This window comes from Chelonia mydas, chromosome 11 (genome assembly GCF_015237465.2).
Source record: "Chelonia mydas isolate rCheMyd1 chromosome 11, rCheMyd1.pri.v2, whole genome shotgun sequence".
Classification (NCBI taxonomy): Eukaryota; Metazoa; Chordata; order Testudines; family Cheloniidae; genus Chelonia; species Chelonia mydas.
This window is the reverse complement of record NC_051251.2, coordinates 30,152,934-30,176,750: the sequence shown is the minus strand read 5'-3', so window position 1 is coordinate 30,176,750 and position 23,817 is coordinate 30,152,934. Positions and strand designations below refer to the sequence as shown.

Genomic DNA, 23,817 nt, shown 5'->3' with positions numbered 1-23,817 from the left:
AAATTTTCTTTTTCTTTTAAAAATATTGTTTAATATTCCCCACTGATAAATGAACTGGAAAGTAGTTCCTTATTTTTCTTCAGAAACATACAAAAATTCAAATTCTGAACTGGAAACTTCTAGTTTTGAAGACAACTTTTAGGAATGAGTCTGTTTTCTCTCAAAAATTGGCTCGTTTCATGGGGAAAAGTCCATTTTCAAGCAAAAGCTTCATGAAAAATGGCAAACTTTTTGCAGAATGTGTTGCTTTCTATGTTCATAATGAAATGCAACCCCCCTTCCCAAAATTAGAAGTATTCATATCTTTTGTTGTGAATTGTTCATACACTTCTACATCAAAACAGTATTGTTCTGGCATATTGGTAGCAACCTCATGACATGGGAGGATCAGTGGACAATGGATTGACAATCAGAATCCCTGAGTTTAGGGTATTTCCATGGATTTCTCAGGCTGTGTTCTTAAGTTTCCCTGCATTCATCATAGTAGAAGTGATCTTTCTAGCCATTTCCATGTACATCTTTTTTTTGTATATAAAACAATACATTGTTACCACCTTAAAGGAGCTCTGCAGAAAATTATTTGTACTCAGAAAAGCAAAAGCAGTAGCGTAGGAATGAGCTTAATTCTCCATTACCTCAATGACATATTAACTATCAAGGTTTAGTTGGGTCTATTTAAATGTTGACATAATGAAGGAAGACCATCTAAAAAGCAAGCACTCCGTTGAGTTAGTGAAGTTTTTTATGTAAACCTTGGGCCAAATTCAACCCAAGTGTAACTCTGTCAGCTGAGTTTGTGCCAAGGATGAGTTTCAGATATTGTCTTTATATTCAGTTGTACCTTCATTTTGACCAGGCTTCCACACATGCCTATTAATTGCCTTTTGAAAGACATTTCAGCAATGGAACCCTACAGACAACTATATACAAGAAACCCACAGATCGCCACACATCCCTTCACAGATCCAGTAACCACTGCAAACACACCAACAAATCTGTTATCTACAGCCAGGCACTCAGATTCAACAGAATATGTTCCAAGGAGAAAGTCTGGGATACGCACCTTAACATACTTAAAATTCCCTTCACCAATCAAGGACACTCCCCCAGAGAAGTAGATTGCATCATGGAACAGGCCACCCAAATACCTGCTTCAATACAGAAATAAAATCCCCTTTCATTGCACATCTCTAGTTGTCACCTACGACTCCATATCATTAAACAATTACAACCCATACTCAATAGGGACCACATCCTGAAAGAAATCTTTACTGAATCCCCTCTTCTGGCCTTCAAACAACCCCCAACCTCTCCAAGCTCATCATCAGAAACAAGCTTCCCACAGACCAGGACACACCAACTTAAAGTGGCACCAGACCCTGCCAGAACAAGAAATGCAAAACCTGTGGATATATCTCCACAGCTATGATGATCAGCACACCGTATAATACACCTTTCAAGATCCATGGGTCTTACACATGCCTATCACATCATGTGGAATACGTCATCCAGTACACTAAATGCCCCAATAACAACTGTGTAGGTGAAATGTGCACAGGAAAATGATAAAAGACAAAAACATCCTGCTGTTGGTGAACACTTTTCACAAAACAATCACTCTATTTCTGAATCTCTGTCCTTCTCCTCAGAGGAAATCTGCACAGCACTAAAAGACGAGCCGGGGAGCTTAAATTCATAACTTTGCTAGAGACTGAAAATCATGGACTGAATAGAAACACTGGATTTATGACTTATTACAACAATCTATAACTCACTAACAACCCCCCACCGCAACCTGTCTTTTGCCCCCCTTTCCTTCCCATGATTCGAGGAGTGTTAATGGACCACTTCACCTCGAATGATCCCTTGAAATATATGTTAACTACTTATGCTAAACAATCTGTTCCACCTTGTGTTTAGCTACCACACTTGGAGTATGGTTCCCAGACCTGAGGAAGTGCTCTGTGTAGGCTCGAAAACTTGTCTCTCTCACTAACAGAAGTTAAGCTGGTCCAATAAAAGATATTACCTCACTCGCCTTTTGTTTGTCTAATTTCCGAAGGATCTCATTTGCTGAGCTAATTATTTACACAACAAGCAATAATTGCTTCTGCAAAAATAGGTAGAAGTAACTTCAAAAGAGACAGTCTGGACTGTTAGAAGATGAATTCATTATTTTGATTGAGCCGTGTTCAAAGGCTGATTTTGATCATGAGTGGGGATGACTGGTTTATCTATGGCTAGCTCCTAAGCCTCTGTCTAAATCGCAAAATTGCCAGGTATTTTGGTGTGATTGGAAGGCTTCTCAGAATAGGCTCAGAATTTAAATACCACGGGTGTTGCAGCTTAGTATAGTGGTGTACTGGCAGAGCTTTGTGTGTGTGTGTTGGATGGGATGGGGTCTTGGGAAAGGAGGTCTGGTCTACACACAGTTTTTCTGCTGGTATAACTTTGTCAGTTAGAGATGTGATTTTTTTTTTTTACTGATACAGTTATACTAGTACGAACCCAAATGTAGACACTAATATGTGTATAAAGGTGCCTGTTACTGATATAATTTATTTCCCTTCCCCTAAAGATATAGATTATATTGGTATAAGCACTTTTATATTGAGGTTACTGCATCCACATTGGGGGTGGACACCGCTTTTACAACTTTTGTGTGGTGACAAGCCATTGGACAGTGCCTTCTTGAAATATGCTTAGCTTTAGACAAGACGATTAGTTTCTCATTTCAGAACATAAGAAAATCCTATAAAATAAACCCATCCACCTGTGAAGCGACCCTAAAGGAACTGTTTGAGTCTAGTGATGAGTAAAGTGCAATTGATAATCTTCCATGAAAATTTTCCTTTGTATTTTTTTTAAAAAAGGCTAAACTGAATTAATGTGTTTTAAGAGTTGTGGGTTTTTGTTAAAGGCATGGACACAAAATGTCAAGAATAAAAGAATTTGAACTTAGGATTGTTACTGGGTCTTTAAACTACACTCTCGCCATCCCCACTCCTCTTCTCCCCACCCTGTTATGAATTAAGGAGAGAGTGTCAGCTGTGCCTTTGGATTTCCTTGCTTTTGTCAGTTTGTGTCACAGCCTTATATTATGCAAGTGTACTTTTTGTATTTAATATTCATATCCAGGTATTCAAGCTGTAATTTCTGTTAGTAAAAGTGACATTTCTTAAAGTTCATTATTTTTTCACACAGAAATCTCAGGCATTTAAAAAAACCCAGACTTTAAATAATAGAATGGCAGTGTCTTCAGGCTAACAGCCACCCCTATGATTTGTCATTTTAATACTTGAATAGTTGGGAGAGAGAAGTTTGATAATACCTGGGTCATTTAGCATGACTTCTTGGAAACTACAGCCGTCAAAATCACTGTGTCACAGTGGCTTCATAGAGACTTTAGCATCCAATGGAAACCCCGTGGACTTTTTTTCTTGACATTTTTGCCTGGCATTTTCAAGCCATAGTGCACTATATAAACCTCTGTCAAATTTATCCTCATTTTTGATGTCACAGAAATGTAAAGCACCGGCATGCACATAGTTAAGTGACTTATCGATGGAATAGAACCACCAGAATGTGTCACATATCTAGTATTTTGCAAATAAAATATGTGACTGACTCATGTAAGTTAGTTCACATGGATTGTGGCCTTTGGGAGATGCCACAAAATAAATGTTTGTTATTAGTATTGTGCATCCTTGAGAAAAGTCAGATAATGGACGAGGTAGAGGACAAATGCAAGAGGCCTGCACATTACTGAAAGAATATTGTATAAAACTGCAGTACTTCCTGTATTGAGCACTTTGTAGTACACTACAGTATAGCCCTTACCCACTTCCAGATAATACTTTTCTTTTTTCCTTCAAGGAATTTTACTGTTTTTCTATTAATTCATACTTTTCCCCTTCCTCAGGATAAACTTGAGCATTTGCACCTCTAGCTACCTGATTTACACCGGCAACGAGGATCAACTACTCAGATTTGCACTTGTAGATTTTGTGGGTGCAAATTTTGCATGAAAAACAGAGACCATGCTTCTGCAAATTTACCCTAGCATTATTTTGGAAAAAATAATCAAAATGTGACAGTTTTATGTGTTTGTGAAATAGTTTATTGGGGAATTAATTATAATGTGAAATTCACCATAGTTCAGAAAGCCCATAAGGACATCACCACTCTTTGCATAGTTAGCTGGAAATTTTTGCTCTGTATTTGAATGCTCATAGTACTTGATAGCTCTTTGAATAATAAAAGAATCCTTACTCCTCTTCAGAATTTACTTTTCTAACTGTACCTTTATTTTCTCTGTAACTTAGTGTTTGTTTGTTTTTATCAAGAGCAGTTCATCTGTTACATGCAGGTTATGCAACTTTATTAAGAACATAAAACCTGCTGTTATAATGTGAGACTCAGTGTCTGAGCTCTTTTATGTTTTCCCTCTCAGAAAGCAGCTAACCTATGTAAATAATCCCCTTAACCACTGATAAACCAATATGAAGTGTTCAGAACACGATTGCTTGTGCACTAGTTTAAAAACATGATATAATCAAGAATATGTGCTGGTGAATCGCTGTAACACGTAATGATGTGCTTTTCTATTAAATTTAATTTCATATTTTAATTTATCGTCTCTTTCTTGGCAAGATTTAGAAGAAAAATTTGGGTTGTTAAGTTTCTCATAAGGTATAATAACTCCTTACCTTTGTTAAGTTCTTATGTCTCATTTAGAGAAAATGACAGCCAGAGTGCATATTGTAGTCTTGGATTCAATATAAAATAGCAACATACTACTACTGAGTACTAGTGGAAAAGGCTGCATCATCTAGCTCGGAGCATTTTCCTTTCTGTATATGTGTGTGTCAGTTCAGATGGTAACTTCCATACTATTAATTCTGTTCTCCACCCATTCACTTTATTCTGTTTTTCCAGCTCTTTGTCCAGGGAAGGAATTTACTTCCTTCACTGGTGTCCCAATGCGTGACAATATTTGCTCCATGCCTACCATCTTTCCTCCTGGCTTACTAACACTTTCTGCTTCTACTTCTTCCCCTCCCTTCTCTCAAGTAACTTGTCCCCCGTGGACATTTCTGACATCTAGTTCCTAAAGGAAACCACCTCTCTCTTGATCCCATTTCTTTGTTCTGCTTCTTTCCTGGTTGTTCTCCACATTACTACCATTTTAAATAATTCCTTCACTCTCTCAAATCTGCTGCAAGCAACTCCCTTCTTGAAGAACCATGCTTGATTATTACACTCTAACCACTGCCCTGTTCCTTACCTCAGGAAACAGCCTTCCTCCATCCCCCCAGTATCCTCTGTCAGGACAATAGCATTTAATTGTTTTCAGTCTGAGGTTTGCTATGGCCAAATCACAGAAATGCGTCTTTTCCATGTAGTTAATGACCTTTCTGCTAGGAAGGAGGCTCCTTCTAATTCGCAGTGCAGCCTTCAGTACTATAGACTAATCCATTCTGCCGGACCCTACTGCCTTTTGTTAAACAACTACTTGCTTAATTTGTTCATTTTTATCATTATTTGAAAATATAAAGTACTATACAGATGCTAACTATAGTCCCTATTGTGTTTTTTGTAATTCTTAAAGATAAATTGTAAGGTTAGAATCTTATGTCATTTTTAAGCAATCCCTTACACACCTTACAGACAGTGCTTGGATTATTTGAATAGAAACAACTTTAAAAATCTGCTTTACACCATCTATGACATATGTTTGATTTCCACACTTGATTCAGCTTGTATGATGAAAATAGTCCACTTTCATTTTTGTTTCAAGACTAGACAGTTTCTCTTCCTGGCTGTCATGCACTACCACAGTGCTACAATACTTGGGATTGTAAACATTGGAGCGGAATATTGAAATCTAAAGAAAAACCTGCTTTCATTCATTTCTTCTGTGTTAGATGTCGGATGCATATACTGTGGCCACTTCACCTGCCTTTCAGGGATTTTGCTACACTCAATGGGCCACAAGATAGAACTGTACTAACACTGGGTCAGCAGTGTCATCTGGCAACAGTACACCTTCAGAGAGGTCAGTGAGCTTCCAGTATCTAAAGCAGATGGGACAGAAAGTCATTCCTTAGGTTCTAGGCTTCTGAGACACTGCGGCGACGAGAACACTGAGTATGGTCTTCAGTGTTTACGATGAATTAGTGAATGTGATATTTATTGATGAATCCATTATTTCATAAACTTTTTCACTCATCTTTATTAATGGTGGTACATGTGTTGTATGTTTGCTTCAGTCTCTCTTTTGCCTGTTTGTTTATTTTATTGGCTGCAAACATTTATTGGAATATACTCTAGATCAAATATTTTACGCTTTCTTTAAAAGTTCTCTCTGGTAGGATATTCCCTGATGTTCACTCACTGTACATCATTTCCCAAATCTATTATAAAATTTCTTTAAAAACATGCACCTAATTTAAAATAGGCAAATCACTTGGCTCCTCCTATTATAGGTTCCATTAACAAAGCATTAAAGTGTGTTCTTACGGCCTTTGCTGAATTGGAGTGATAGTTTGAAAGGAGAGGAATCCTGTACAGTTCTCACTTACTAACTCATGAATTTAGTTACTGGCAATTCGTTTGCCAGCATGAAGCGGACGGATGGTGACACACTGCGAGTACAATATGGATATTACAAAGAAGTAGTGCATCTGACTTTTCCAAGACAGAAACCATATTGTCTAGTGGTTAAAGCAGGGACTGGCATGCAGGACTTTGGCGTTCTCTTCCCAGCTCAACCACTGAGTTAGTGTGTGACTTTGAACAAATCACTTAAACTTTGTGTTTCAGTTTAGCCATCTATAAAATGGCATAATACCACCATCCTCACAGTTGGGGAGTGTGAAGCTTAATCATCTAATGTGTCTAAAGTGCTTTGAGGTGTTTGGATGGAAGGTGCTATTAAAGTTCAATTATTATTTACTGTTTACAGTATTTTTTTCACAGTGGTATACTCCACCTGGTACCAGAAAATGTGAAAAAATTTAATGAAAAGACTGAAACATTAGCTTAGAAATAAGGGGCCACAATGCTACTGATGTTAAGAGTTGCACTCTCTTTCTTCAAGGCTGAATGTGTCACCCCTACTTCTGATTTTCCGGTCTTAAACCATTCTGTGTCTTTTTAAGAAAAGGCATTTTTATATTTAGTTGCCTTTTAAAAAAATATTTTATGAAGTGTTATTGAGAAAAAACTGTTATTTAGCCATGAGCCATTCCTGTCTCGCAGGTAAATATGTATTTAAGATAATATGCACGTATTTAGGATTAGTGAATTATATATTTAGGCATTTTAATGGGATATTATTTTGCTGATCAAATATGTATTTTGGCAAGCATGACATATGTATATATTTTGTTTTGCATCTAGTTTTCCTGTGTTCTTTAATAGCATTTTTGGAACCTAATTTGCTGTGTCCCAAGGAGATGGGTTACTCTATTGTATACTTTCTTCCTGATGGGCCATTATGACTTCTCAAAGCTGTTGTGGTTTCTTGTTTTAATCCTGCTCTTATGCAAGAGCATCACATTCTCATACTGCAAAGCCTTTTCAAAAAGATTGTTGAAAAAAATGAACTATACATTTGCTTAAAATCAAATTTCTAAGTGAAATATTTTCAATTTTGTTCTCCCCACAGCTCCAAGTAATTCCTAAGGAGGCCATATAGGAAGGCAGCTATTTTCTCTGATCTTCTAAAGTGGCAAGGAGTGCCAAAAACATGACTTCTTGCATTGATGTCAGTTCTAATTGTATGGGCAAATCCCTACACATGCAGTTCAAAAATGTTGTGTTAATTAATGTCCTACAGTACTGTAGTGTGAAAAACAGCAAAGCTATTTTTGAGTTTCAGGAGTACAAAAAGCATGAGGAATGGATATTAAATTATGTTAAAGCTACAGACAAAAAATGGTCAAATACTATAGCTGGAGCTTGAGACTAGATGTGCCAATGTGATTTTCTGCTAGAGTAGCATGAAAAAAATCATAATGCTGGTTAAAGTGGCACATGGGAGGGGGAGGAATTCTTGGTTTTGTGAAATTTTATTCTTTAGCTCCGAAAATTGCTTATTCACGTAAGGCGATACATTGTGTGACATTCAGAATGAATACAATTCTAAAAATTCCATCTTTTTGAGACTTCATGAATATCTAAAAGATATGCTTTAGAAAGTATTTTGGGGAAGTTATATGGCCTGTGTTATACAGGAAGTCCGACTAGATAATCACAATAGTCCCCTCTGTCCTTGGAATCTGTGACTCAGAGGCTCAGGACTTGTTACCTGTTTTTTTGTTTTTAAACCTTGCCTTGCCTACTTACAACGTCTGTCTGTCTGTCTAGGATTTCCTTAAACCAGATCGTTCTATACTGAGGAGATGTTTTGTTTCCCTGTTTGATTCTCTGTGCGGTGCACTTATGCGTGAAAGCAGGAATGGAATGCATTTCTGGCCTCTCTTCCATCTGGCTTCAGGTGAACAAAACACTGTCTGAGGTCTCTGATTCTGATTTAGTAGTGAAATAGGGACCATTATGAAATCAGTACTACCAGCCTCCTATTTAACAGTTGGGACAGACTTATGTATAGATTCTTTAGGTGATCTACAATCCAAACTAAATACCCAGAATAGTATTTTAAAAATTCCTAACTGACTAGATCAGCCCTTCAAATTGTCTCCCTAAAATGAAGTGTCCGAATAGGAAGAAACCCCCAGAACACCCCCTGAATGAAATATATGTACAAAGAAGCATTTGGCTCTCTTTGCAACCTTTAATGCACCTGAGGTCCCTGTGAAAATGAGCTGAACTGAAAATGTGGATGCCTCTCACAAGATAGGAAGGGATGACAGGTAGGATTGATAGATTTTCTGTTATCTTAAGTGAAGACTTGCTAAATATCGCATGATGCTTCTAAAGCAATCAAGTCTCCAATAGCTTGATAGACCTAGAACTCCATCCTCCCTTTTCATGTCTAGTTCCCAGGTAAGCCGAAAACTGTAGGCATTTCCAAGTCACTTTATAAGACAAATCTATAAAAGCAATCAGCACTTACTAGGTATGTCTTTGAATTGGGAGGTGTGATTCCCAGCTTGTGTAGATGTACCCATGCGAGGTCTGCTTGAGCTAGTGCACTAAAAATAGGTGTGTAACCAGGATAGCATGGGCAGTGGCAGGGAGTCTGGGCAGGTATATACTCAGGCAGCTAGTCTAATCCGCCACTCGTGCTATCCCAGCTACACTGCTATTTACAGTGCGAGGTATGTCTACGCAAGCTGGGAATCAAACCTATTATCTCCTCAAATAGTGAGGAGCCCACCTTGGCACTTATAAGTGATAATTAAAGATGATAGTGAAATTGGCTGGAGTCAGAGCAGTCATGTACGATTGTGTTCAGTGAATGAAATCAATTGCTTACCCCTAACTTGGACCATAGTCTCCCAGTTATTCAGCAACTGGCATGAAAAGACTGAGGGAAGCTAACCAGAATGATCAGTCCTATCCTAACCACAGCAGCAGGTTAGAAATATGCTTGGTCAGTAGAGGTGGCTCTCATAGGCAACATCACCCAGATATTTTGTGAAAAAGCTTGCTTCTTCGCATAGGGGTGACCCAAGAAAGAGGTCAGAACAGGTAATCATGGGAAAGGGGCTGTCCCCAAATACTTACTGTCTGCCTTTGAGGAAAGAGACTCTGAAGATTTCCTACCTCAGTTACCAAAGATTCCTGCAGGTTGTATTGGCTGCTCTGACCTACTACTATGTTCATGGTAAAGTGGAACTTGAAGTACAGAACCGTGCATTTAAGAATGAAGCACAAGAGGAGTTGTAGTCATTTGATCAGTGCCCGAGACAAGCAACTGACATGTAACCCAGAGCTCCTTCTGTGAAGTGAGCAAGTACTATATTAAATGAAATATAGACCTTTCCATTATAGTTATCAATATGTGCATAGGATTTTCTTATTATTATTAGTGTTATTTATTATGTGTATTATGATAGATAGATTGGAGCCCATTGTGCTAAGAGCTAAATACACAGAAAACAATACTTTCCCAGTGAACTTACAGTCTAAGACAGGGACTACAGGTGGATGTAACAAATGAAGGGAGAATGGGGAAAAAAACAATAACACAAACACAATGTTGCATGGCTAAGCCCACTGTTTATAGGGAGCAGCTTTTTAGAAGAGAGAACTCAACTTGGCAGGGTCAGTAGTCCTCGTCAACCACCTGCCTAGCTATTTAAGGTTAAAACTCAGCAAAAAACTGATGCTCGGCCTCTGGGAGAGGGAGATCTCTGGCACCAGAGTCCAGTGGACAAAGGAAATATAGTGCACTCGAAGTCGATGCACTCCTTGAGGCAGTCATCTGCCTGGGCATGACCAGTGACTCCAGTACCAGCACAGGCACCATTGAGCTCAGTGCTGCCATCTGTGTTGTTCCACCAGCAAGAGGCTATCCTGGTGTCATCAACTCTGGAAGCTTATGCTGTGGTGAGGGACTTATTGAGTCTATCTGGTACTGGTTTTGCCAACGGTACAGGAGTCCTTTCGCCCGATATCTATGACTGCAGATCAAGCATTGCTGACTCTTACGACTCAGCATTTGGTACTGTGGGCCCCTCTGGATATCCTCATCATTTGTTGTTGTCCAGAGGGAAGCTGTTGCTGATCTCTCTGGTGCCGTCTTCTCTGGACTCTCAGCACCGATTGCTGGAGTCAATAAGAACAGCCCCCCTTGGTGGGAGGAAGCTGATTCATGTTTGGACTCAGAGGTTGGCTCATATGTTTCACAGTCTTGTACCTCACAGTTCCCCTCTGAGGGCTTACCACCACTGGTACCCACTGGAGGGCCTGTCTTAGGCAGCCAGTAGGAATCCAGGGCCTGAAAGCAATTGAGCTCCAGGGCCTTACCAGGCTGTTTTGGAACCGTTGGGGGTTTCTGCCTGCCTTCAGGTCATCTCTTTGCCCTCCCCACTTGGCTTCATCAAGTAGATGTCAAGATCCACGTCACCAATTACAGTGAGAGGCCATGCCCATTACTAGGTGCAGTACTGAATAGAAGGACATTGCTAGGGTAAATCCTCCCTTGGAAGTGCCCCTTGGAAGCTCTACGACAGCCGATTTTGGCTTCTTCCTTTGATGAGGACATGGTGTCAGAAGGTTCCTCACCCCACCTGAACTTGAGAGGACCTAAGGAGAATGTGTTTTTTCCTGGCTGGTCCATGTTGTAATAATACAGGGATGCTCTCTATCAAAGATCACTCTTCTTTGATAAACTGCTGAGCTCCAGCATGATTACTCCAGTCAAGATGGAGGCATTCTTAGTGAACGGCTGAAAAATGGGAATGTATGGTGGCCAAGTTGTGAAGGGTCAAACCTCAGGAAGTTCCATACTTCAGTCTCTGTAAATATCCAGAAGTACAAATGCTTATGTAAGCCTCTTGGATTTGAAAACTTGTACTGAAAATCTTCTAAGAGCAAGTGTTGTTCTGGGGTTTTTTGGTTCTTTCAGTGCACAGCTCAGTCACAAATAAAGTGGGAACAGACTGTTTTATAGTACATAGGCACTTCGATTTCCAATCTTACTTCATGATGCCAGCCAGGGAAACATACAGATATATAAAACATGGTATGGGGGGAATATAGTCAAACCAAAATTATATATAATTTTCAGTGAAAAAACATTTTGTGAAAAAAGAAGTTTCACAAGTAAGGGTACAGGTGAGGAGTAATATGAAATAAACTGGCTAAAAAAATTCATGATTTTTCACGAAACCTTTATCAAAGGCTGGTTTTTGTTGCAACAGGTATTTCTGGTACTATATTTGTAAAGCTGCATTCTGGGATATCTTCAGAGTAGCAGAAGGTACCCAGAGAATTTCAGAAAATGGGGAAAGAACTTTAAAAACTTATTTCTCTGCATTATGCCTTCTCTTTCACCCCTTTCCTCAGGTCTCCCCCACACACAGCTTGGCTAATGGGGTAACTCAGTTTTGCTTACAGTCACCCTTAAACAGCTTTTGTTTAGCCCATGTTGCAGAGAATAAGTTGCAGATTCAGAAAGAGATATCTACCTAATTATGTTGTTTATACAGTCCAGATAATGCCAGACAGGTTTTATATTTACTTACTTAGATTTATTCTCATGCTATGTGTACAATGGTATTTTTATCTACAATTGACACTGCAGGGACTCCATCACAATGTGTGTCTGTGAACAACACTGTCTAAACATCTTAAATGCTTCTAATATAAATACAGAAGAACTCCATGTACTAATTATGAAAATAACATGAACGTTTTTCTGATTTTAACTACATTCAAGTGATAGGTTTTCCTGCACTTAGCTAAACAATTAAACTAATTCGAATGCCATAAAAAGATTTGCGTGTAATAAGAGAATCCGGGAACCTTGCCAGTTTACAGAGATCAGAAGAAAACTGTCTGGGGGAAAAAAACCCCACACAAACACATGTGCGCACGTAAATCTTGCACTGGATTTGGATCCTAAGAAACAAAACTATTGGAAATTTGTGGCTTGAAACTTGTTAAAGGATGAAAATCTGGACAGGGAATTAGAGAATAGATGGGAAAAAATTAAATTGAGCGACTCTTTAAAAATAGTGGAGAGTAGAAAATACTAGTGAAGGGCTGACGATTTCAAGATTGTTGTTATTTCTTGATTATTTGCATTACCAGATTGCAACACAGACCCAGTTTTGCTATGCACTGTATAAACATAAGAAATACTCCTCCTTTCCCCAAAGAACTTATATATTAAATAGTCAAGCCTGACATTGGGTAGAATGGGAAAAAGAAGCATAGAGAGGTGAAGAGACTTGCCCAGGGTCATACAGCAGGTCAGAGGCAGAGCTAAGAACAGAACCAGGTAGTCTTAGTCCTAGTTTGGTGCCCTCTCCATTAGATCACGCTGCTTGAGATGCAATCCTTTCACAGGCAGAATTCCCATAATCTTTTTTTTGTAGGGATTGAGGTCTAGGCCTTGGATAATTTCCACATTTAAAAGGACCAAAGAGGTTTCACTTGAAAATAAGCATAATTTAATGCAAAAGGGAAGCTAACATCTTCCTTGTTCATATTAGGTAGTGACATTACTCCTTGCTCTATATGGCAACTAGAATTCACTGTGCAAGAGAGAGGAGGGTATTTCCCACGAGAGAGGCTGTGTAGAATAGATAAGTTGCTGAGGACATGTTTTTCCTCTTTATAAAAAAACAAAAACAAAAAATGAGCAAATTTATTGGTGAGGAAACAACATAAATAAATGCTCTAAAAAGTGCTAGGTAAATCCCTGTGAAGAGTCATTCATAGAATCATAGAATATCAGGGTTGGAAGGGACCTCAGGAGGTCATCTAGTCCAACCCCCTGCTCGAAGCAGGACCAATCCCCAACTAAATCATCCCAGCCAGGGCTTTGTCAAGCCTGACCTTAAAAACTTCTAAGGAAGGAGATTCCACCACCTCCCTAGGTAACGCATTTCAGTGTTTCACCACCCTCCTACTGGAAAAGTTTTTCCTAATATCCAACCTAAACCTCCCCGACTGCAATTTGAGACCATTACTCTTTGTTCTGTCATCCGCTACCACTGAGAACAGTCTAGATCCATCCTCTTTCGAACCTTTCTTCAGTTAGTTGAAAGCAGCTATCAAATCCCCCCTCATTCTTCTCTTCCGCAGACTAAACAATCCCAGTTCCCTCAGCCTCTCCTCATAAGTCATGTGTTCCAGTCCCCTAATAATTTTTGTTGCCCTCCGCTGGACGTTTTCCAATTTTTCCACATCCTTCTTGTAGCGTGGGGCCCAAAACTGGACAGAGTACTCCAGATGAGGCCTCACCAATGTTGAATAGAGGGGAACAATCACGTCCCTCGATCTGCTGGCAATGCCCCTACTTATACATCCCAAAATGCCATTGGCCTTCTTGGCAACAAGGGCACACTGTTGACTTACATCCAGCTTCTCGTCCACTGTAACCCCTAGGTCCTTTTCTGCAGAACTGCTGCCTAGCGATTCGGTCCCTAGTCTGTATCAGTGCATGGGATTCTTCCATCCTAAGTGCAGGACTCTGCACTTGTCCTTGTTGAACCTCATCAAATTTCTTTTGGCCCAATCCTCTAATTTGTCTAGGGTCCTCTGTATCCTATCCCTACCCTCCAGCGTATCTACCTCTCCTCCCAGTTTAGTGTCATCTGCAAACTTGCTGAGGGTGCAGTCCACGCCATCCTCCAGATCATTTATGAAGATATTGAACAAAACCGGCCCAAGGACCGACCCTTGGGACACTCCACTTGATACCGGCTGCCAACTAGACATGGAGCCATTGATCACTACCCATTGAGCCCAACAATCTAGCAAGCCTTCTATTCACCTTATCGTCCATTCATCCAGAGCCACATAGTCTGCAGTGATCCACTCAAGGTCATTCTTGGCAGTATCATTGGTGCCCATGTGGAGAAGCAGGAAGGGGTAGCGATCCGAGGGCTTGATGAGTCTCGGCAATCTCTCCGTCACATCATGAATCCTAGCTCCTGGCAAGATGCAGACTTCTCGGTTTTCCCGATCGGGGCAGCAGGTAGATGACTCAGTCCCCCTGAGGAGAGAGTCCCTGACCACCACCACCCACCTCCTCCTCTTGTGAGCGGTGGTCGTGGAACCCCCATTCCTAGGACAGTTCATCTCATGCCTTCCAATCGGCCGAGTCACCTTCTGTTCCCTTCCTTCAGATGAATCATCTAGTCCACTCTCCGCATTAGTACCATTGGAGAGAACATGAAAACGGTTGCTTACCTGTATCTGCGCTGCTGGTACATGGACGCTTCCCTTTCTTCTTCTGGAGGTCACATGCTGCCAAATTTCTTCAGTGTCCTCCTGTCTGCATTGCACGGCCTGCTCTGAATCTTCAGAACATTGTGCCCGTAGAAGCATATCCTGACGTGTCTGTCCAGGAAGTCTTCAGTTTCTCTTATGCAACGCAGGGTCAATACTTGTTTCTCCAGACCTTGAACCTTCTCTTCCAATGTGGAGACCAGCTTGCACTTTGTACAGACAAAGTCGCTTCCGTCCTGTGGAAAAAAAGACAAACATGGCACATCCAGTATAGGTCACAACAGCTGAACGCTCCCCATCCATATTACCTTCCTTCTACGAGCTTCCTCAGGAGTTGTAGTAACTACTCAGAGAAGCCGGCAAGATGTAAGCCTCAGTGGGCTCTCCCTGGGCGAACTCCCAGGCAAACTCCCTCTGTTAGCCTCTCTGCTGTTCACCGCTCAGCTGGTTTGCAGCTGATTGGCTTTTTATAACAGTCAGACCCACTCAAGGCTCACCAACACAGCCTCTCTAATGCAGCCCTTAGCATACCTCCTCTCAGACAGATCCCAGGCAAACTCCCTCTGTTAGCTTCTCCGCTGTTCGCCGCTCAGCTGGTTCGCAGCTGACATTGTATGAATAGAATAGGCACCTTCCCACATATCTGACATTGTCCCAGGCCCTCATCCTTAACATATTTTGTGCATTATAAGTAGTCTCATTGACTTCGGTGGGACTACTCTGTGTGCTAAATTAAGCATATGCATAAGTCTTTGCAATTCTGGGGCCTTAGGTGAGCCATACAAGTTGATTCAGGTAGCTGAGGCAAAACATAGTTATCCAGTATGATCTCAAGCTATTTTGTATTCAGACTAAGGCATGCACTCCACACTCACATTGAAGGGGTTAATGTAGGCTGGATGGTCCAATTAACTAATTAGGCTGCAAACTGGGTGACATTTAGGTAGAGAGAACCCCTAATTCAGGGAAGTTCCCTTGTGCAGGAGCAGGTGGGGCTTTAATAAAACCAGGGAATTGGTGGTAGAAAAGAGTTTGCAAGGAGGAGGGCTGCAGTCACTCTCCCTGAGATAAGAGAGAGGAAGGGATTTGGATCCAGGAGGATTTGTCTAGCAGACCAGGAAATGGGGCTCTGTTAGAAGGGTGGAGAATGCGAGCCTGGGAGAGGCAAGATAGGAAGTAGTCCAGGGGAGTGGCAGGAAGGTTTGTGCTACTGCAGACCTTAGCGGTTGGAGAAAGGCCTGTAGAAGGCAGGGCTGTGTTCCCCTAACCAGCAACTGAATGAGTGGCACAATCAGGGAGTGAACTTTAAGGGTGTCTGGGGCTGTTCGTTCCAGTCACTGGGGGAGTGTTTCAGCCAGGGCAGTGGACTTAAGGACTTGATGGGACGGCAGGGAAGACGTTGATAGTACCCCAGAAAGGGAGGACGACTGTGACTTGGCCGGAGGTCTAAGTCACAAAGATGAGGTGTAGTAGCTCCAGAGAGGCAAGAGAGGGGCCACAGAGTGAGATAAGGGGCGAGCAATTGCGAGAAGAGGGTTCCAGGCTGGTAGAGAAATCCCCAGGCACAGACAGGAGGAGGTGCTCCAGTAGTGAGAGGCAAAGTACTTAGTTTGTGTATTTGATCATTTGCGCCATTACACTGTCCCAATATGTACTCATTCTCATGTAAAACCTGTGACTCTTTGGAATGAAGTAGAGACCGTTCCCAAAGTTCTGGTATGAAAATGAAGTGGGTTTTTTTCCCTAAGGCATCACAGTTACGTACAATGCTCCATCACTATAAGGACATAACACCATCCTTGCATATAAAGGATGATAATGTAAAGTATGAACCACATAGAGTATTGACAATAGAAACAAGAGCCCCACAATGGCATAACTACAATGGTACAAGTGGAGGTGCAGTTGTGCCTGGGCCTACAAAATTATGGGGGCTTAGCCAGATATGATTTGGTTGAAACCCAGGAGTCCAGAGAGACAAGGTGTTTGTGTGTGTGTCCGTACCCACCGTCCCCTGTGGGCATGTAAGGGCATTGCACTCCGACTGGTACAGTGGATGGGACCCAGGCATCGGGGAGCCTGTGTGCCCACTGCATGGAGACATAACTAGATTGTATATATGGATTACCCCCAGTGGATGGAAACCAGATGCTTGGCAATTAGGGTGAGTGTGGGGCTGTCTGTGCTGCTGTTGCAGTGGGCTGCTAGCCCTGGAGGGCTCTCAGAACTACCTGCACATGTGTATGCCTTCATGCCTCTGCCAACCCAGCAGAAGTTGATCTGTGCTACGACGGAGAGGGGTTGCCATGGGAGAGTGGGCTTTGCTGGCCCCCCAGGGCCAGAGTGTGGCTGGGATGGGGGGCCTCTTTGGGCAGGGTGACCTCAGGCGTGACCAACTGGAAAGGATGCGTGGAGGTGCAGGGGGTGAAGTGGAGATGGGAGATACGTGCTCCTCACCCCAAGATGGAGTGCAAGATATAAGCATTGGCTGCTTTGAGTGTGGGGAAGCCAGATTAGAGCTCGGGTGGGGGATTGGAGCAGAACTGGGATGCTGGATTGGTGTTGTTGGGGAGGGGGGCTGGAACATAGCTCAAGGGGTCTGAATCAGAGCTGGGGGAATGGAGGGAGTTGAGGAAGGTTGAAGCGGAGCTGGTAGGAATCATGGTGAGGTGCTGGGAGTGGCCTTGGGGGTGGATCAGGGAAATGGGGGGCAGCAGCGAGCTAAAAGGGCCTGGAGGGATGATTGGATTGGGTATAGGTGAAGTGAGGTCTGGACTGAAGGAAGCTGGAGGGGGCTTGAGGGAGAGCGGTGGGGACTGGATCAAAACTAGAGGGGAGTGAGGAGGGACTGTGGGGAGAGCTGGGGGTTCTGTAGAGGACTGTGAGGGGACTGGAGGTAGGGTGACCAGATAGCAAGTGTGAAAAATCCGGACAGGCGGGGCGGGGGGGGGGGAGAGGGTAATATGTGCCTATATAAGGAAAAAAAACCGCAAAATCGGGACTGTCCCTATAAAATTGAGACATCTGGTCACTCTAACTGGAGGGATGCCTAGGCAAGAGCTGGGGGATGGGAAGGCTGGATTGGGGTTGGGGGTAGCTAGGCAGGAACTCCGTGTCTAGAGCAGCTGGGGAGGGGGTTGATTGGCGCTGTGTGTGGCAGGGCTGGATTGGGGATAGTGCACCAAAATATACCCGTGTGGACGTTGTGGCTCTGGTGGAGAGTTGCGCTAGCCGCCCAGCTCAGCCCCAGTGGGTTGGGTAGACTTGAAAGCCCCACCTGCAAAGTCCACGCTGCTATTTTTCGTTCACTAGCTCGAGCCAAGCTAGCGCAAGTCTGTCTAACCAGGCTGGCTCCCAGCTGCAGTGCAGACATACCCTAGTGGATGTTTTAATGGCATGTCACTGGAAAATCTCATGAAATTTAGGTTTATTTTCTCCATAGAGGTGACTGGAACTAAACATATTGTAAGATTATACAATTATAATTGTAATAATTAATCTCTGTTTGAACTACAAGGCTGTATAACTTTGGTAATATTTTATCTGGCAGTTTCCCAGTAAAATTAGTCAGAAAGCTACTAAAAATGGAAAATGTAGATGCGAAATCAGTGCTTTGATAGTTGTGGGTTACAGGAATAATACAGATGCTGACTTACATTGCACAAATTGGTTATTTTGTTTTCATATCTATAACTGTTTTTTAAAAGGAATTCCATTTTTTCCCATGGTGTGCTGTCACCTGTAGGTATCTGCCTGGTAGAATTTAAAAAGTATTTATTATTCTTTTTTCTAGCTTTGTCCAGATGTTTAGCTACAGGGTAGTGTTACTGCATAGATTAGTGCAGCTGGTTAGGAGATACTGTGCTAAATATGGAGAGCATCTGTAGTTTGTCTAGGGAGGTTGAATTTCAATTAATTAAATGTCCACCTAACTTACAAAGATCTTTTGCATTTCAGTTAATCTGACATGCAGAGCAGACATAATGTTTATTCTTGCCTTTTAAACTTATGAAGCAGATCATCCGTTGGTGTAAATTGGTATAGCTCTATTGACTTCAGTATAGCTATGATAGTTTACACCAACTGAGGATCCGGTCCAAAAGGAACAAAATCACTTTTTCCTGTAGCCTCAAACTGTTGTGAATGTGCTATAGAAATAGAACAAGAATAAAGGATTTGTTTCAGTTAAAAACCTCCTCATTAAGCTATTTAAATTTTATGTCCTTTTTTCAGGTATTGCTATAAAATATATTATTGCTTTTCTAAGAGATTACTGTAAAATTAACAAACTGTAAGCTCTCAAAGAAAATTAGTTGAAGGGTTTGTAGTTGACTGCATGTGGGATTGGTGTTGGCTTTTATTTATAAAAATATAAAGAGAGATTTGAGAGTAATCATTCCAACAACATTATACCAACCCAAAATTAATCAGACTTGCGACTACAGTGTACACTCCTTATGATTATGTGTGTGATGTTTAGATGAATTCCCTACCTTAATATTCTGTTAGAAGGTCTTTTGTCATTATTCAGACATTTGGAAAATGGATTTTCTGAAAAAGTATTGGAATTCTGAATGCTTGCAAAACTTCCCCAGAACATCTGGAACAAATTACAGATCCTGGTTTATAAATTGTATGTAATAAATAAGGTAACGTGAAAAGTATAAAACTAAGACTCAACTTTCTTTGGTAAGCTGCAAGTTATTTTATGTAGAATGGTTTTTTTAACATCAGTGGTGTATGTGTCCGATATCTACCTGCTACATGGGACCAACAGACTGATTGATTAATTCTGGCTTTAAAACACATGTGCCCATGCCAATGCTGGATTGAGCATGGTTGATCATCTTAATGTGTAAAAACTCATTAAAAGGCTCTCCCTCAGAAAGCTTCTTTATCCATCTATTTTAACACTGGGGCAATTCTCTATCATTAGAAAAAATCATAAGGTGTGCCAGGTACTTAAAACTCAGGGAAGGGTTTGCCTCAATTCCCTTGACACTTTGAAGTTATCAAGACAACGAAACTTGCCCTTTAAATCATAAGAGAAACTTCCACATGAATTCATAAAAGGATGAACCAGTTCTCAAAGTCTTTACATACTCAAGTCTCCTTGTCTTCGCTCATTTGCATTAGATATAGTTAGCCACTAGGTTTACATGTTCCATAGATGTGGGTAAGCCCCTTATCCAATCCCCTCAAAAGGATAACCAGCCCTTTTCAGGTTCCTTTAAATAGGTATCAATACCTGGCTTTTACAAACAGGAGAAATTAAACTTTGTAGCATTTTGCTATTTGAATGACCTACTCAGTGGAATTACAGCAGCAAACTAATCCTTTAGGAGAGATGGCTCTATCAATCTTTGGATTTTTCTAATGTGGAAGCTACTCAATTGCATCTCAGAAATCAGGGAGGTAATTACTCATGCAGACAGCACAAAATGAAAGAAAAAAAAGGAAGTTCTGCTGAGTATCCCTTTTAGAACAAGCAGTGGAACAAGGAAAACAGCCTCTATAATCAGTCAAATTCTTCCACTAATTTTTCAGGTGTTGAAGGCTATAGTGAGGATACATGCTATGAAAGTTAACAAAGCAAAGTGGCTTTAATAGAGGGTTTTTGAAGAGAAAAATGTCTCTTATTAAGCAAACATACTATTTTTGATGTAGTTCTCGAAGTTATTACTTCATTGTTTTAAATAAACTAGTTCTAGGATAAAGACATTTAGAGATCTCTTCCCAGGCATTTTGCTAAGGTGACTACATTTTAATTATTTAAGGTAATATGTACCATATTAGGGTCTGATCCTATGTGTTGATGAGTGCCCTCAACTCTCTTGTGAATTCAGTAGAGTTGAAGGCACTCAAAACCCTAGAAGAGCGCTCAGCCTTTATAACCAATGAGATCTGAATTTTGAGGAATTTGTTTTTCATTCCCAAGGTACAAAGTACAAAGCTATTAGGAACAAAGCAGAGAAGAGTATTAATATAGAAATGTACTGATTAAAAGATACTGGTAAGAACCTAGTAATTAAATAAATCTTAGATTACTTCTGAATGCTTTTAAAATCTAGAATTTAAGGCCAGATTCTGATACTTTTACTTGGGCAGAATGTGCTTTCTCACTTCAGTGGTCCCATTAAAGTAAATGGAACTCTTTGTGGAGTAAGAATAAGGGTATCAGAGTAGGGCCCTTAATACTTCAGTTTAAAGCTCAATGTTGATCATCAGGAAACACTGGAATCTAAATAGTTAAGGGCCAGATCTTTGCTCTTATGCAGATTGAGTATTCCTATATTCCACTAGATGTCCCATTTTCTTCAGATGGATTATCTGCAGAACAAGGTACTACCCAATCTGAGTAAGTGTGGCAGAATTAAGTACTGATTTAAATGACTTTAGCTTTATCTTATTAAAGTGATAATGTCCACACATGGTGGATCCAATTCTGTTGTCCTTATACTGAGTAGTATGCAAATATTCCTATTAATTTCCACGGACCCACTATCAGACTAAGGCACTACTCAGTGTAAGTAAGGGGAGCAGAATCAGACAGTGAAGTGGGAGATCTGCTGGTTTTGGTGCATTTTAATTGACTTCTGTCATTGTATGTAATATGTGAACATGGATTTCTCCCCCTTCCGCCAGTATTGAAGGTCCTTTGTCCATCAGTGTCACGTTGCTAACCAGAGTTAAATACTCAGGAATGGTACAAGATGTGATGCATTCTATATAATAATATGGAAAAAATCATTTTAAGATGTTTTACATTTTCTTTACTGATTTGCCTTTCTCTGCTTCAGTGTGTCCCTCTAAAGGTAAAGAAGGGCCCTTGTTTTCACTCACACCTCCAATCATATTAGAGGTAATGAGCTGAAAACCAGAAAGAGGGAAGAAGGCTAGTAATTGTAGCCGTGCCTTTTATGGCCTTTGGGAACTGAACAATATTCTGCACTGAATTTCTAGATAGCTCCCAGAGAACGGGACAATATGCCAAACAGCAGGTAGACATTTTTCCAGAATCCAGTCCCAAACTCACTAAACCATTTCCAGAATCCTAAAAAAATGGAAGCCCTTCTCAAAGAATAGCACATGCCGAATATTTTGGGGATAGATCCCAGTCTTCTGGAATTAAGGAATGCCACCTGGATGAAGGACCCTGCAGGATAACCAAGGGATGCCATTCCTGACACAGATATTACATTACAATGGGATATTCAAGAGTTCAAATAATGAAGAGATATATGCATGTTCTAGTCAATAATGAGAAGACATCATCAAAAAACATCATCAGGATAAAGTAAACCATTTGTCACTCAAATTGGATCAAGCCAGCAGAAACTGTAATGCTCTCTTATCTAAAGGCCAAATTTAGACCTGATGGTAATATTGTGAATTCTGACACCAAGTCTGCCTTTGGCCCCTATACACTTGCCAGTTTACTCCACCTCTATTTGCAGGTTCAGATATACCTATTGCTAGAACATTTCAAGCCAACATCTGATTTTTATGCAAAAAATTTGTATACAGTGTTTTCTATGTTTCCTCCTTTTATCGGTTTACATTATGCATGGATATCATTTCAGTGCATAACCCTCACATTGCAATTTTAGTGCAGCTGGGATACAACAATAGTCTTGATACTTCTGTTAAACATTAATCCTTATAATGTACTGAAAAATATCAATGGCAGTGTTTTAAAAATGAACCCTGAAAGGATGTATTTCAGATCTCATAGTGAGAAGATTAGTTTGCTGAGCATCAGTCCTCTCTGGCTATTTTTTCTGCCTCTCAGAAAATGTCCAACTCTTATTTATCCATAAACATTGTGGTATCTGTTGAAGGAGAGAGACAGAAAAATATGTATGGTCTCCAAAGTGAACTCTCAGTGTAGCAAGGTAGAGCAACAAAAAAATCCAGCCCCATCAATTTCATTCTTGTTTTAACAGACACAAATGCCTTTTGATGCTAAAGTAAAGCAGGGCTCTAATCTAGATAGAATAATATTCTTCAGGCTTAAAAGCTGAAATCATACTTCCATACAAACAGAAAACAGTTTAGGACTTGCACATTGCACAAAGAATGTACCGTGTACTATACACGGTAATGTCTGATTGGCCCTCTCAGGAATACAACTTCCTGATGTGACCTGTTACAAAATGAAATCAAAAGTATTTATGCATGCCCCTTTGTAGCCCAGTAGAAAACTATTTTTCGTCCTCTCAGATGTCCCTAACAATCTTGGACTTGTTTTCAGGGTTTTAAACATTTCAGTTTCTCACTAAGTGTTAAATTTAGTAGTATGAGGAATAATGAGTGACAGTAGCAAAGCACAAAAGTTTCTAAAGTTTGAGTCAGTTTGGATAAGTACCTGAAAGTCTGGAGCCAAGATTCTCCTATCTGCTCAACCAGTGTAAATCTGGAGCAACCTCATTTATAGTTACTCCTATTTATACCAATTTGAGAACACAATTTAACCAAACCTCCAAAATTTATGACTCTTCTTGTTGAAGTTGATCTGCTTTTCCTAATGGTATGCAGTTCTTGATGGTCATCAATAAAGTTTTGTTTCTGAAGTTAGCTGCATGTACTCAGCACTTCTGAAAATCTAGTTAGAAGTGTGTAGGAGTAGACTAATAAATCAGTAATGTTCCTGGATTCTCCTACAAAATCTGGAATATTTTACTAAGTATGTTGAGATCCGTTTAGGAGGAAGGAGGATATTTTAGGTTGGAAAAGGACTTTAAGGGTTACTAGGTGATTGGGTGTATTTTAAATTAATTGAGGTGAAAAAAGGAACAAGAATAGTGGAATAAGGACATCATGGATTACAAACAGCTTTGTGTTTCTGGAACTTTATTGTGGCAAAATGGAAAAGAAACTGAGATTTAACTGTAGATTAGGGAGAAAGGACTACAATTTAGATTTTGGGGGTGATGGTGA

General features: G+C 40.6%; 1 long non-coding RNA gene across 2 annotated transcripts in view; it reads left to right on the top strand.

Moving 5' to 3' along the window:
• LOC122462341 overlaps positions 1–23,503 on the top strand; it is a 35,203-nt gene extending 11,700 nt beyond the window's left edge. Inside the window, exons 4-6 of one of the 2 annotated variants that reach the window (XR_006284829.1) lie at positions 2,370–2,379; positions 17,341–17,345; positions 23,491–23,503. This is a non-coding gene — a long non-coding RNA (uncharacterized LOC122462341). Of the gene's footprint in view, positions 1–2,369; positions 2,380–12,456; positions 12,468–17,340; positions 17,346–23,490 lie in introns of those variants that run through there. The other variant, XR_006284830.1, reaches the window with a different exon arrangement.
• Positions 23,504–23,817: the final 314 nt, after the last annotated feature.